This window comes from Elephantulus edwardii, unplaced genomic scaffold, assembly GCF_000299155.1.
Source record: "Elephantulus edwardii isolate Elephantulus edwardi_28Jun2011 unplaced genomic scaffold, EleEdw1.0 scaffold00073, whole genome shotgun sequence".
NCBI lineage: Eukaryota > Metazoa > Chordata > Mammalia > Macroscelidea > Macroscelididae > Elephantulus > Elephantulus edwardii.
In genome coordinates, this window is record NW_006399823.1 from 13,164,594 (window position 1) to 13,170,269 (window position 5,676).

A 5,676-nucleotide genomic window follows, 5' to 3' on the forward strand; every position below is an offset into this window, starting at 1 on the left:
TCATTGCTGTTGAGTTGAACCAACTCATAAGCTGACCCTCCAGCAGGTTTTCAGAGGCTCTAATTTGCTCATCTTTGTCCTGTGGAACTGCATGTGGAATTGAACCATCAGAGGGGTCTTAGGTTTGCAGCACAGTGTTCTATGGACTAGGCCACCAGAGCTTCCCTGATATATTTTGGAGGATAGAAAAGAATGTTCTTGTGGTTGTTGTTGTTTGGTGCTGTCGAGTCGTAGATGACTCATAGCGCCCCTATGAATGAACAGCCTGAGCACTGTTCGTACATAGAGTTTCCGGAGGCAAGCCATTTTGGAAGTGGATGCTGTTCCTGCTTCCAGGCTTGATTTAGTCGGGAAGCTCCAGCCAACACTGTCCACCAAGGGTACCCATCACCACAAGTGGCATATCACTGTCACAGTCTTCAGCATCAGAGCAACCATGAAGAAAATAATGTTAAGATAGAATTAATAGAAAATTATAAAGTTAAGAAGAACTGTAGTTTTAACAACCCCTTTGTAACATCTTGTCATGTAATCCCTCGTACACTTAAGCACATAGATCTTTACCCCTCAGAATAAAGACCTCTCTTTTAGCCTGCAATTTGCAACATTATTTTGTAGCTGCCTCAGTGCTGGTGTTGACTGATTTGTGAATCTCTCTACCTTTCTTTCTTTTACAGTGATTTCAGTAAAAGTTCACAAATCACATAAAGTTTTTATTTAATCATTCATGCATACTTTGTTTTAGAATATTAATTAAAATTGATTAATGTAATTAATTACAATGTCCAATCAGCCCCTAATTTTATATTGCCTTTCCCTTCACACAACAGATCTATTTGTTAATTTACAAACATGGAAGTCATGACAAATTCGTGTGTCATCCCAGTATAGAGGCCTCACTAATCTTTTTTATATTTTTCTAGTTTTAGTACATGTGTTACTGATGTGAACACACTTTACCTTTCAGGAATTTTTTTTTTAATTCAATAAATCCAAAAGGCTTAACATAATAAAAATGTTTGTCTAATATTTAACTCTTGACTTTGGCTGAATTAAAGAATCTGTTTCTCAATTGAACTGCACTTACTTTTCTGCTCTTTTCCGACTGGAATGGATTTGGTTAAGTTGACCATTTACAGATAAATAAGTGGCCTAGCCCTCCCCTTTGTGCTCAGATGTTCCATAAAGAGTATGGGAGTGAAAGTAAATCCACTCTTTGTCCTAAAATGTTATGTGACTGAAGACACCAACATGTCTCTTAGGAAAGATGATGTTATATTCATTCTCCATCCATTACTTATATGAATGGAATTACTGAATCCAGATACTTTGTTATAATTGTTGAGTATCATTGAGCTGGTATGTATAGCTGACCCTCCAGTGGATTTTTAAAGGCAGTAAATCATAAATGAGGAGATTGTTCATTTTTCTTCTAAGGAACAACAGGAGGATTTGAACAGCATACCTTTGGGTTGGCAGTGCAATTCCTTACCACTAAACCACCAGAATTCGCTTCAGATAGAGTTGTTGTTATTGTTGTTATGTGCTGTCGAGTTGCTTGCGACTCATAGCAACCCTATGTACAACAGCCCTAAACTCCGCTCTGTCCTGTGCCAATCGCACTGTCTCTGACACTCCCATCCCAATTATCCCAGTCACTGAATCAATCCACCTCATAGAGGGCCTTCCTCTCCTGCGCTGTCCCTCCACCCTCCCCAGCATGATGTCCCTCTCCAAGGACCGGTCTCTCCTCACAACATGTCCAAAGTATGTTAGATGGAGCCTCAGAATCCTTGCCTCAAAGGAGCCACCCGGTTTAACCTTTTCCAGGACAAATCTGTTTGCTTTCCTAGCGGTCCATGGTATTCTTAATACTCTTCTCCAGCACCACAGCTCAAAGGCATCAATTCTCCTTCTATCCTCCTCGGTCATTGTCCAACTCTCTGATGCATAACAAGTGATTGCGAAGACCATGGCCTGTATCTGACGCACCTTAGTCTCCAGAGAGACACCATTGCTCTTGAGTACTTTGGAGAGGTCCCTAACAGCAGACTTTCCCATGGCAATGCGCCTTTTAATTTCCTGGCTGCTGGTGCCAAGACTGTTGACTATGGAGCCAAGCAAACTAAAGCTGTGTACAATCTCAATCTCTTCACCATCCATCCTGATGCTGCCAATTGGTCCAGTGGTGAGAATCTTTGTCTTCTTGACATTGAGCCTCAATCCATATTGTAGGCTGCAGTCCTTGACCCTCTGCAGCAGGTGCTTCAGGTCCTCCTCAGTTTCAGCAAGCAGGGTTGTGTCATCCACATAACGCAGGTTGTTGATAAATCGTCCACCAATCTTGACCCCACATTTCACCCCATAGAGCCCAGCCTCCCAGATAATCTGTTCTGCATATAGGTTGAAAAGGTATGGAGACAGGATGCATCCCTGGTGTACACCCTTCCCAGTTTTGAACCATGCAGTGTTCCCTTTCAGATAGAGTAGTTGGATTTAAATAAAATGCTAAGATTTTGTTTGTTTGGTGAATAAATTTTATGCAGTAGTTGGTCCTGTGGATTGTATTTTGTAGTGGGGGAAGAGGAAATGTATCTGTTATTGACTAGGAGAAGGGACTGAGGTAAATGAAGTGGTAAGGGTATACTCTATGGTTACCTTTCTTATGAAAGCATGCTCCCAAACTAGTACCATGAACACTTTATTGAGACTTAATATAATCTTTAGTTATTGGAGTAGTTATCTGATCCTAACCACTAGATTATCTTTCTCTTGCTTACTTTTATAATTCAGTAATATTTACTCAAAGGCCTGGGTGGTGCAAGAACTTTGCAACCAGCTGGAAACAGAAAGGTTGCTGGTTTGAACCCATCCACTAACTGCTTAGAAGAAAGGCCAGGTGATTTGCTTTTGTACACATCACAGTCAAGGAAATTATTTGAAATAGTTCTACTCTGTAACATGTATGGTTGTTTTGTTATGTTATGGTGTTAGGAGGCCAATACCACGGCATCCACCACTACCACCACCACCATACAGTCAAGGGTTTCTATGTGAAAGATAGTAATTGTGTGGCATCTTATGAAAGTGAATTAAGGACAGGCCTGAAAGTCCAGGGCCCTATTTTTGAGTTCTGGCCTTAGCCATGTCACTGACTAGGGGTGTTCAGTGGCCTTACTTTTTTTTGAACCTTGTATTCTTTCTTACCTTCCTCTTTCTCCCATCACCATGATCATCACCATACACTATCCTGTGTTGCCCATTGTCTAAGCTCTAGTAACTACACATTGATGAAATTGATATTATCAGCTCCACTTTCTAATTGACAAAATAGATGCTGCAGAGAGATTGGGTGCCATGTTTAACATAGTTAAAAATGGCTGGATAAGCATATGAACGTAGATCTGTGCAGTGTCTAACATTATCTGTCTTCTCCTGAACTTGATTTTCACTTAGAAGTCTTTCAGGAAGTTCCACTCTTAATGACTATCATATTTTCACCTATAGCATACTCATGAAAAAAAATGCACACAGGCACACAACTCTCACGTCACACATAGGGCACTAACCCAGGAGGGATTGTAAAGTTTGCAAAAATCAACATTTATAATATATGCGTTAGTTATGTAAAAATTTGGTGTATCACACCTCCTCAAAATCAATGTTGTTGTTGTTGTTAAGTGCCATCCAGTCGCAGGCGACTCCTAGGGACCCTATGAAGGAGAGTCCTCGATGCTTGGGTGCCTTCCATCCTCTCTCCAGGTTCATAGGGTTTCCGGAGGCAAGCTATTATGGAAGTGGATGCCACTCCTCCTTCCACACTTGTTTAATCGGGGAGCTCCACCCCACTCTCAGTTCGCATTGGGTAGCCAACCATTAACACATTTGACACATTAGTGTCACAGTGTTCAGCCTCACAGCAACCACAAGTGACCGGGGTACAGCAACTTGTACACCAGGGCTATTCGACCTAGAGGAATGTTTGAACGAAAACAATTCAAGACGATAGTAGAGGCAATATCTCTAATGACCAAGAATCATAGTGTGGTTCTGAGTATTAACATAAAAAGCTCACAGACCGCCATAAGGGTTACGTCATCGTAGCTGTCATGGATGAAATTACTGGGTAGAAATGCTGAATGTGGCAGCCAAATGAGGAGTGTGATGCGTCTTAGAATCGTGGAAGGAAACCAGGATTCTGTTTCTGGATCTACCTCAAGCTTTCCTTGTGCATTTGGGAGAGCAACTCCACCACTTTGTCCACACGGTGAGGTAACCCAGGACCCACTTACGTGCACTGTTTTACGAAGGAAGGCGGTTGGGCATGCGGATCCAGAGCCGTGAGACGACAGGGAAGTGTGCTGTTAGAGAGTGAAGTACCTGCGTCAGTCGTGGAGCAGTAGGAACAACGCAGGGATTGGGCAAAGCAATTTCACCTTTGACATAGTTCCTCCTTGTCACAACAGGATTCGAACACACACACCGATAAGCTGCAACTGCAGCTCTAAAAGCTCAGTATCTCCACTCCAGCTCTTGGGAGCGACTGCTGCTTTTTTACATGTCCTGGGAACCACGGGCAGACATGAATTTACTATCCTTGGGGACAGAGCAGCTCAACTAAGGATCCTTGCTGACATTTGCCATTCTTTAAGCACCATAACCTAACCAAAGCAAAAGTAGTCCAGATGAAATCACAGCTCCTAACAAAACCAGCGATGAGCTTCAGTTACTCTTCTTGACTTGATTGTCTTTTAAATTGTGTGATCTACCCCCACCCGCCTCACCCCAGCCTGTGGTGTTACCCAGTAACTGTGGTGATGAAGGAATAACCTCTCTTCGTGGGGCTTAGGCAGCCGCGTTAAGCGCTCTAGCATGTTATTGGGATCCTTCTGCACAGCTCTCCCCCAAGGCATTTGAAGCATATTGTTCATAGATTTGCGTTAGGATTGCTTATGTTGCAAATTTTTTAAACAAATAAAATATCTGAATTGCTGACGTGTATAGTTCTACATATTGAAGCGAGCGGGTCAGCACGAGGTTACAGGAAACTTTAAGGTAAATAGTGGCCTCAGGAGAAAGACCCAGCCCAGTCAAAAGCGTCACCAGTCTCTCTCCAGAGCAGGCGGGTTAATTTTGGCTTTTAACGCAGCACGACCCCTGCCTGGTCGACGCAGTGCAACACCCCTGCTAAGGCTGCTGGCCGGTGACAGTGTTCCGGGGACGAGGACCCCAGCGCGCGAGGAGACATCTCAGCGGGAACATCCCGCACAGCCCGGTCCCGAGCCTCCTGGGGACGTGGTCACTGTTTCTCTACAAATCATCTCCGTGCTTTGCGTCTGATGCACCGAGTGTAAACTGCTTTCCCTAGAAATTTCTGCATCCGAAACACTGGGGTCCGAAGAAGGGGATTAAAAGTGACAAAGAAAGGGGGAGGAGGCTTCGGAGAGACCTCCGGGGGGCGTGGAGCAGGCGATCCCCCAAAGAGGGAACGAAAGGGGCAAGAGCATCCCCGAAGTGCGTTCGGAGGGGAGCAGTGGGTTAGGAAAGGAGGGGCGCGGGGCCGAGCCTGGGGGGGAGGTGGAGGACAGGGGGGCTGCAGCGCTGCTAGCCTGCGGCTGCCCCGCGCCACAGCTTCCCGTCTCCTGCGCCGCCGCCGAGGGAAGCGGGCGTCCAAGC